Raw genomic sequence first — 10,614 nt, 5'->3', positions numbered from 1 at the left:
TTGTATTTGTCAATGTGTACACGGGGCTAACTGGCCCACAAGCTTTGGGAGGTTCTCCTCTCAGCCTCTTGTCTCACTGTAAGATAGCTGGGACAGCAGCTGCAGGCTACTGTGTCTGCCTCTTTGTGGGTCCCAGGGATCTGAACTAGGGTCTTCACGCTTGCCTAGAAAGTGCTTACCACAAAGTTATCCCACCAGACTTCAGCTGGCTTTAGTAGCAGAGCTTTATCAGGGTGGGAGCTGGCGCACTGATTTATAATGTCCCAAGAGCTTTAATATGATAGCCATCTCCTAACGTCACTGCAAGGAACACACATTAAGTCTAAATCACACTGGTGCACAATAGGAGCTTTCATAATGTATCAGTTCAGGCCTAATTGGATTTGTCAAAAAGTGAAAAAAAATCCAATTGTTTCCTCCTGTCACTTCCTGTGTGAAGGCTAGAGAGACATCCATGTTAGTGGTCTCTGCATTAGTCACAACTGCACGAAGCACACCTCCTAAGCTTTCATGTTCCGAGTCAGATTTCCATATCATTAGGATACATTAAGCTACAGCCTTCTAAAGTGTCACTTAAGCCACTTCTTTGTCACAGAGTCACCCAATGTTTGCAAGCCAGTAAGGCAAGGTGGTGCTCCTAGAACATCTCAAACACTGGACTTTTAGACCAAGCAACCCGAAGTGCTACTTTATATGCAGCACATGAAGAATGGAGGGTAGGGCGGGGATCCTCAGCCCTGCTCTGTCAGCTTTTGACACTCCAACACTCGGGGGTTTTGTTGTTGTTGATTGTATCCAAGTCCCACATAGGCTGGTAGGTCTATTTCTTCATTATTTCTACAAATTGAAGCATAATGGGTTGAAGTTTGTATGTGTGTGTGTGTGTCTGTGTGTCTGTGTGTGTGTGTGCGTGCATGTGTGTGCGTGCGTGCATGTATGTGTGTGTGTCTGTGTGTGCACTGTGTGTCTGTGTGCGTGCATGCATGTGTGTGTGTGTGTGTGGGTGTGGGTGTGTGTGTGTGTGTGCGCGCGCACAGCACATACGTAGACATCCGAGGAGAACCTGCTGACTTGGTTTTTTTACTTCTGCCATGTTGAACCTGATGATCAAACTGGAGGTCAAACTGGACAGCAAGCAATTCTACCCACTGAACACCTCGCACACCTGACCACTGCGACGAGTGTTTGTCACCATCAGTTTCTCAAACCCCTTTCTGCTGCTGTCGGTGGTTTACTACAGCCACGCTCAGAAAGGTCGTGTCTTCTCTTGACGAAGCAGCTGGAATGAAGGAGGGTGTCTAGTAATCTGTGAGTTACAGTTCATAAAATCAATACCAAAGTTGCCTCCCTGGTTTAACCAAAGTGCAGAATTTCAAACAGGCTTTATTAACATTTGAAATGATTTCAAAATAATCATTTTAATAACTTCACATTGATTTTTATAAAGTTTTGGGTTGTGATGATCAACTTTAAAATACTGCATCTTGTGGTCCCGTTCTATGAGACAAGCACAAGTCCGTACTGGGAAGTTGCAGCGATATTAAAATTCTGTGAAGGCAATGAAGTCCCTGGTTATACATTGCTCAATATCTTCTTTGGATTCTTGCCTAACAGGAACACTCCAGTTTCTATGAAGATATTAGAAGACGTGATAGAGTCATCTTTCATGAGAAGCATTCAAGGAAGACATCTCTGGAATTCCTGTTTTCCTCCTGAAAGTACATTTAAAAACCAGTGCGTCACAAACAGCTTTGGGAGGTCTGCCCTGCCCTCTACTGTTCCTCAAAGTAAATGCAGCCACCATCCACATTTACTTTATGTGCATGATGAGAACCAGAGTGTTTTGCCAACTGTGGGGTGAGCACTCTCAGCCTGTCAGGCAATGAGTAGACATACACCATCTTAACTCCTTCTTAATATTCATCATGATCCTATGAGACGAATAAAATGCTTTCGTTCCTATTTCACATTAGAGGAACTCTGCCCAGAGACACTATGCAGTGTGTTGAGGACACACAGCTAATAAAGTTCTACAGCTCTGGTCCTGGCTGACATTAAAATACACAGTCATTCCTCTCTGTCTCATTGCCTCAACTTATAAGTAGTTATAGATATGTGTTGCTATCCTTGTTGCAGAACACCACACAGACACACATGTAGACACACATGTTCAATATGGCCACAGCACATACTGAAGACAAGAAAGCCACGCAAATGCTGACTAGGAAAGCAGACTGTGGGTATAGATAATTTTTTTCTGGTCAAATGGGCATTGAGGCCATGGCATCTTGGTGTTTCCAGCAATGGATAATGCATGGCAATTTCTTCTTTTTTGTTTTAAATTTTAAGTTAAATTTGTGTGGATGACATGGAAGGGTGTGTGCCCCATGGTACAAGTGTGGAAGCCAGAGGAAACTGTCCGGGGCTGATTGTCTCCTTTCTCCTTCACGTGGGTCCTGGGGTTGAACTCGGGTTGTCGGACTGTTTGGCAAGCACCCTTACCCACCGAACCATCTCCTTCTCTTTTCTTCACTCTTTAAGACAAGGTCTCACTGCATAGCCTAGGCTGCCTTCAGCATTGTGCTTTTCCTGCCTCCGTCTCCCAAATGCTAGGATGAGAGGCTGAGAGAGGCTCAGCAGTTAAAAGCACTGGCTGTTCTTCCAAAGGAACAGAGTTCAATCCCCAGCACCCACATGACAGCTCATTGCCCACTATAACTTTAGCCCCAGGGGGATCCAATGTCCTCTTCTGGCCTTCGTAGGCATAGTGCCCAGACATACATGCAGGCAAAATATCCCTACACATAAAAAATAAAAAATTTTGCTATGCGGTGGTGGCATATGCCTTTAATCCAAGAACTCCAGAGGCAGAGGCAGGCAGATCTCTGAGTTCGAGGCCAGCCTGGTCTACAAAGTGAGCTCCAGGACAGCCAAGACTTGTCTTTAAAAACCAAAAGAAAAATAAATAAATAACAATTTTTTTAAAAAATGATAGAGTTATACACATTCGCCCTATGCCCAGTTGGCTGACCATTTCTAGGGTATCATCTGGCTCCATGGATAGTGAATTTTTACTAGGCAATCACTTAACCAACTAAGCTACAAGGCCACAAGAGAGTGTATTTGCAAATATTAGGCACTGGTGTTGCATAGAAATTCAAAGGAGCTGCATAGAAACCTTCAATTGTTTCTAGAAACTCTGAGGTTGACAGATGAAATCCAGCACAGCCTGATGGGACACTTCCCAGGGTTATTTATGATCACAGGGGCCTAGTTCACTGACTGATGTGCCCATGCCTTTGGGAAAGTCATAGGTTCCCTAAATGAGTCATTTCCAGCCAGCCTGGGCTACCAACCAGAGCAGCTTGTCTAAGAGCAATAGTTATGAGATTTAACAATGATGAAGATGCCACTTTGTGTCACTGTGACTCACAGGGACCAGGGCTATGGTGTTCTGGGATCATAATTTTTGGTCTTTGTTTACTATGTGTTTGAAACATTTCACCAGAGAACAATGTTAGGTCATGGCAGGTGCAGAAATATCATTTATCATCTAATGCCAGGCTTCACTTGGTGTTTCTTAACCATCACACTGTCAGGATGGAGTACAATATATGCAAATTTTTTCCAAGGGAAATTTTACTCCCAGTTCCCACCTGCACCTCATGAAAGCAACCTTCCTGTTTTGATAGCAGATCGCCTAGTGTCATTTACCCTCCAAACACATCTGCTAGCTGGGACAGCAGGGACTTTCCCAGCTCTGGGCTACTACTGGGAACTTCCATGACATGACATAGGGCTGTCCCAGGGCAGAAGCATCAGGGTGGGGGACAGGGAATGGGAGGGTGGTTTAAGAAAAAGCACTGTGGAGTGGCAGGTCAGAGCTCTGAGCAGACTGCCCAGGAGGGCTAATTCCATGACCTGATCGCTCGCTCTCTCTCTCTCTCTCTCTCTCTCTCTCTCTCTCTCTCTCTCTCTCTCTCTGCCCCCACTCCCCGGTTTAAAACCTGGCCCAGACCTCAGGATGGTCAAATCTAGTAGGCAAAGAGGCTATAGATTATCAGCAAAGAACAGTTGTTAGGCTCCCAGCAAGTTAGAGTGTAGGGAAGACACTATGAATAATGATTATGGGAACCTGCAAGGCATAGTGATACACCTGGACCTCACCAGGCAAGGGAGCCATCGCCACTCCAGGCCAGAAGGAAGGGAGGGAGGAATAGAAAAGGAGAAGGGAAATGGACAAGAAGAGCTAAATGGTGTGGAGGAAACAGCACTGCTTTTCTATAAATTCAAAACCAATTGAGAGTTACACCCAGTAGTCGGACTGACATCTTGTCAAGAACTCCACCCTTATAAAAATGGTAAAGACAGTAGATAAATAAATCTTCAGATATTAGCTAAAAGGACTTGACACTTCAGACAGTACAGAAAAAAAAAAAACGAACAAACAAACACAGGCTCCCCTGTGGGGCGTAGTGGGGAATCAGTCTCATGAAGTAGGACACGGAGAAGCCAGTAGGATGTGCGCCCCATCTTCCCTAGGAAACCATCTCCCCAAATTGAAAGTTTCTTGGTTGCACATGACCTTTCCATCTCTATAACTTGCCCATCAGACACTCACTCTGGCTCTTCACTGAAGAAGGAATGAGTGAGTGTAGTGGGTAGCTGTTCCAGCTTTGACTTGGAAATACTACCCTCAGTGAGGCTTCTGGTAACTGTCACGCCTACCCATGGCCTACCCCTGAGGCAGGGCCAAGATGGGAGTCCTTAAGACTGGAGATCTTGGGGTTGGGGATTTAGCTCAGTGGTAGAGCGCTTGCCTAGCAAGCACAAGGCCCTGGGTTTGGTCCTCAGCTCTGAAAAAAAAAAAAAAAAAGACTGAAGATCTTGATATGCTGACTCTCTTGGTTCCTGGTAATCCTGGATGTTGGTAGACCGAGCAGAGTTCTCCAGAGAATACCACTAGACGGGTCCTGTAACCTATCCCTTTACTTGTTGTAAGTAAAACCCCCAAATAAACCTCCCTTTTAACTACGTGGAGTTGCCTTAATACCTCCCCCAATAAGTGAGTGAGTGTGTGAGTGAGTGAGTAGGTGAGTGAGTAAGTGAGTGTGTGTGTGTGTATGTGTGTGTAGGTGGGTGGGTATGGGAGGGAGGGAGGGAGTGGTGTGTGGAGGGGGGGTGAGTGAGTGAGTAGGTGGGTGGGTGGGTGAGTGAGTGGGTGGGTGGGTGTGTGGGTGGGTGAGTGAGTGAGTGGTGGGTGTGTGGGTGGGTATGGTGATATTTTATTTGTACTGAAATGTTATATTTTATTTGTATGTTAATAAATAAAGTTTGCCTGGAGATCAGAGGTCACATAGTGAGCCATAAGCAGAAGTCAAGCAGTGGTAGCACATGCCCTTAATCCAATCACATGGCAGGCAGAGTCTCTGTATGGTCAAGGACACAGCCAAGCGTGGTGATACAAGCCTTTAATCCCAGTACGAATCATAGAGATCTGGAGGTCTGTATAGACAGGCAGTAACAAGGAAGTCATGTGGCTCGGCTTAGAGCCAGTGAGAAGGCAGAACAGAAAGGCAATAAAAGCACAAGTCAGACAAGAAGAAGCTCTCTCTGGGGGAAGTGACAGCGGCAAGGTGGTAAGATAAGGTAGTCATGGCTCTTTGCTAGTTCTTTGATCTCTTTGGCTATTACCTCTGTATTTGGCTCTGTGTTTCTTATTTAATAAGACTATTTAGAAATTTGACTACATTTGGCACCCAATGTGGGGCATGAACCCACAATCCTGAGATTCAGAGTCCCATGCTCTATTGACTGAGCTAGCCAGGCTGGCCTTGAACTCGTGATCCTCCTGCCTCCACCTCCTTCTGGCCTGCAGGTAGGTGAGTGAGTGAGTAAGTGAATGAGTGAGTGAGTGAGTGAGTAAGAGCCAGGCACAGAGTTCTAGAAAACACCCCTCCTGGTGGCAGGAGAGCTAGATCAGTAGTTAAGAGCATTTGCTGCTCTTGCAGAGGACCCAGGTCCAGTTCCTAGCCCCTGCATGGTTGTTCACAATCATCTATATCCCCACTTCCAGGGTATCTGACATCCTTTTCTCACTTCTGGGAGCACCAGGCACATGTGCAGTGCACATACATACATGCAGGCAAACACTCATACATATAAAAATGAATAAATCTAAAAAACAAAATAATTCCCCTCCTGTATGAAACACAGAGCAAGGAAAGAGAGGTGTTTCTGTAAGGGTCTCATCAAGGGTTGTTCACTGGGAGCCAGGGTCCCATGATCTAGTCTAAGTATTTTTTAAGACCCTCAAATTTTTATAATTGTCTACTTAGTAAAGTTTTATTTAGAACCTGGTTTGTGCCAAGGAAGGTTATAAATTCTGGGAGATTCAAAGAGTAAAACAAAGGTGCTGCCTTCACGTGCCATGGAGGACAGAGACTTGTTTATGATATTACAAATGACACAAATAATGAAGAGATCTGGAGAAGGGTGAAGAGGCTAGTCCTTCGCTACAGCAGTAGGCCAGGAATGTCAATGAATCAAGCAAAAGAATAAGACAAAGAGATCAGCAGGGATGTGGGAAACTAGAGACCACATCATAGTAACATCTTTCGTTGACATAAAAGTATAGATACTGGATAAAACTATCAGAAATGAAAGGGCTAGCAAGATGGCGCAGCAGAAAGGGCACTCATAGTTCTTGCAGAAGACCCAGGCTCAATTCTCAGCAGCCACATGGTGGCTCACAACTCCCTCTAACTCTAGTTCCAAGGGATCCAATGCCCTCTTCTGACCTCTGCAGACTCTGCACCCATGTGGTACACATACATGCATTCAGGTACACACATACACACTTAAAATAAAAACAAATATTTATTTAAAAATCTATTTCTCTTTCCTCTTATCCCATTAAAGCAACTAATCAGGTGTGATCTAGAGGGGTTAGGTCACACAAGTGGAAACCCATCCAGAAGGGCCTATCAGGCTTCCTAGACTACAAATTCCACCCATAGGAATCTATCCTGAGGGAATTAATCAACAGAAGCAGGAAGACGCTCATTGAAGCATTAATCATACTAACAAAATAATTAGAACTTGCTTAAATATCCAGCCATGAGGGAAAGGTTAATACATTATAATCAACTTGCTCAACTAAATATTATGAAGCAATTAAACGTGACAATTAGAAAGCCTATGTGACAAGATGGGAATTTTACTAATGTGTTACTGAGTGTAAAAAGTAGAATATAAAAATATGGTTTCATAGTAGTTAGCACTCCATAAAATTACACCATGTGAATGAGACAGATAGGCAACAAAAATATCAAAACAACTTGTTGGGGAAGGGGGATGCTTAAAATGTGCTTTTTCTTGTGTTTGGAGAACTATTAATGCATGTGTTGTGCATAAAATTAAACTTCCCCTGGAAGGGTCTTAGTTTGGGGTTAGAAAAGGTGATTTTCTTTCTCTGTCTCTGTCTGCTCTCTCTCTCTCTCTCTCTCTCTCTCTCTCTCTCTCTCTCTCTCTCTCTCTCTCTCTCTCTCTCTGGTTTTTAGGATTTTCGAGACAGGGTTTCATGTGTAGGTCTGGTTGCTGTGGAACTCACTCTGTAGACCAGGTTGGCCTCAAATTCCACCTGCCTCTGCCTCCCAAGTGCTGGAATTTAAGGCGTGCACCACCATCACCAGGCTAGAAAAAAATTATTTTCAAATTAATTTATGTGTATTTATTTCCCAACCATTTACATTGTGAAAAGAGGACTTCAGATATTCTGATGTTTACAACTGGTAGAAAGCGCAAGGATGCGCCTCTGGGAAGGGAGAAAAGTCTTTCCCATTTTTTTTAAAGCAAAGGACAGTTTTGAGCATTAGGGCCGGAAATAAGATTCAAGGATAGGGCTGGAGAGATGGTAATTTCTCCAGAGAGAGAGAGAGAGAGAGAGAGAGAGAGAGAGAGAGAGAGAGAGAGAGAGAGAGAGAGAGAGAGAGAGAGAGAGAGAGAGCTGGTCATGCTGGACGTCTCATTCCATTTCAGGACTTCAATGGAAAAATAAGGAGCTGGAGAGATGACTGTTCTTCCAGAGGTCCTGAGTTCAATATCCAGCAACCACATGGTGGCTCACAACCATCTGTAATGAGATCTGGCGCCCTCTTCTGGCCTGCAGGCATACATGCAGACAGAGCTTTTTTTTTTTTTTTTTTTTTTAAAGTAAGGTTTGGGCTGACCACTGGATTTTAGACAGTTGTGAAGTGACAACCACAGTGACCTCATTCTGACTCTGGAGAACTGGTTGCTGTTTTGTTTTTTTTTTTAAGATGTCTTTATTTTTATTTTATGTGTATGAGTGTTTTGCTTGTGAGTATGTCTGTACACCACTTGTGTGCCTGGTGCCTACAGAAGCCAAAACAAGATGTCAGATTGCTCTGGAACTGGAGTTACAGACAGTTGTGAGCTGCCTGTGAGTGCTGGGAACTGGACCAGGGGGCCCCTGTAAGAACAGCAAGTGCTCTTAACAGCTGAGCTTTCTCTCCAGCCCCTGGGCTTTTTGTTTGTTTGATTGGTTGGTTGGTTGTTTTATTTTTTTTGGGGGGGGGAGGGGTTTGAAACTCCACTTAAAATGTTTTAAACTTTAATTTTAATTTATTTGTGTGTATACATATTACATACACATACGTGAGCATATGCCCCTGTGTGCATGCAGAGGCCAGAAGTAGACGTAGGGTGTCTTGCTCTACCATTCCCTGCTGTATTCCCTTGACACAGGGTCTCTCACGAATGGGGAGATAGAAAGGAGGAGCCCTAAGCAAGCTGGCTAGGTAGACTAGTGTAATCCGTGAGCTCTGGGTTCAGGTGAGACCTTGCCTCAATGGATAAAGTGGAATGCTATTGAGATTCCCAGCATCAGCCCTGGGCCTCCACATAGGTACAACACACACACACACACACACACACACACACACACACACACACACACACACGCATTTACATCCATACATGCTTGCATTCCCCCACCCCCAAACATGCATTTACACATGCATGCAGAAAAGAAAGGAAAGAGGAATAAGAGGGTAAAGGTTTGAGTTCCCACTAAGACAGAGGAGGCCAGAGGATGAATTGTGGGTCAAAACGAGCAGCGGGGACAGGATGGCAAAAAGGGGGCAGCTACAAACTCTGCAAGTACAAGGGGGGCTGGGGTGCTTCTCGGGACAGGCAAAGTCTGGTACAGGCCAGGCCTGCAACTTGAGGGGTCTTTAGGTACAGATACTTGCCTGGTAAGCTTCCTTCGCTGCTTGTCCCTCCTGCAACCTGGTGGGTGCCCTGCATAAGACATGTTCTTTCCCGATTCCACGGCTCTCTGCCCATGCCCCTCCTCTTCTTATTTGCCTGCCCGCTGCCCGCTGCCCGCTGCTCACTGCTTTGATCTTTGAAGGCTTAGCTCAGCCCATTCCAGCTTCTCCCCGCCAGAGCCCAGCTGAGGGCTTCCTGCTGGGGTCCCCATAACTCTAGCCATGGACCTCCTTCCAGAAGCTGTCACGTGGCTGCAATTATTTTGGATGCCTTTCTCTTACTAATCCTGAGCTCGCTGCGGGCAGGAACCACGTTCTATTCATGTTTTCGCCTTCTGCATGGGGCCTGACATAGAAGATGTGTTCAAAAAGTCAAGTGAATGAATTTTAAAAAAAGTTTTTCCCCCCCTCGGATTCGGTTGAAGAGGCGATTACAGTCACTTGCGTCAGACATGCTCCATTGTGCTTGAAAAACACTTTCGCTTCTCCTCCCACGACCAGTGACTCATTCTTGGGGCAGATAACACAGTTGTGAGGTGCAGAACTTCACTTTCTCAAATCTTTTCAAAATCTGTTTTTCGAACATTCTCCTCCAAAGACAAGAACACAGGGAGATTTTTTGGAATCTCTGCACTCAGAGTTGACTGATAGAATACTAAAGATGTTTGGAACTTCGTCTCTGCAGAGCATCCAAAAGAGAACGGGCGGGCAGGTGGGTCCCAGAGCCAGGCATTCACCTTGGCTCCACTCATGGCGCATAAGCCTCAGGGCCATCATCTATCTCACTCAACATCCATAGCATCTCCATGTGTCCTGGAAGGTGAGGAGACCAAAGACAAGAAAACACGGTGCAATGACAGCCTGTTTGTTCTGGATTGAATAAAGGAGACACCCACTGAAACTGGATGTAGATTCTATGTGTGTATGTGATCTGTGCACATGTTCATGTGGAGGTGTGCCTTGGGTGTGCAGTTGCATGTGTACATGTGTGTGCATACATGCAGAGGCCAGAGGTCAATGTCAAATGTTTTCCTTAATTGCTCGCCACTTTATTAATTATCGTTATTTTGGAGTTTTTTATTTATTTTAAAAAAGATTTATTTTCATTCATTCATTCATTTATTTTATGTGTATGAGTGTTTGCCTGCATGAACGTATGTGCACCATGTGCATGCCTGGTGCCATGGGAAACAGAAGAGGGAGTCAGATCCCTTGGAGCTGGAGATTGGACCCAGGTTCTCTGCAAGTGCTCTTAGCTACCAAGCCATCTCTCCAGCCCCATCCTTTTGGTTGTTGGGTCTCATACAACCCAGACTGACCA

At 45.0% G+C, this 10,614-nt stretch overlaps 1 long non-coding RNA gene across 1 annotated transcript; it reads right to left on the bottom strand.

Moving 5' to 3' along the window:
* Nucleotides 1–1,367: 1,367 nt before the first annotated feature.
* On the bottom strand, nucleotides 1,368–10,106 carry LOC131900091 (uncharacterized). The gene is made up of 2 exons (XR_009376167.1): nucleotides 10,031–10,106; nucleotides 1,368–1,712 (listed from the first exon to the last, which is right to left on the bottom strand). It is a non-coding gene; the product is annotated as an uncharacterized LOC131900091 (long non-coding RNA).
* Between the last annotated feature and the right edge of the window lie 508 nt (nucleotides 10,107–10,614).

Source organism: Peromyscus eremicus, chromosome 1, assembly GCF_949786415.1.
Source record: "Peromyscus eremicus chromosome 1, PerEre_H2_v1, whole genome shotgun sequence".
Taxonomy (NCBI): domain Eukaryota; kingdom Metazoa; phylum Chordata; class Mammalia; order Rodentia; family Cricetidae; genus Peromyscus; species Peromyscus eremicus.
The sequence above is the reverse complement of the archived record's forward strand: the minus strand, read 5'-3'. Positions and strand labels throughout refer to the sequence as shown.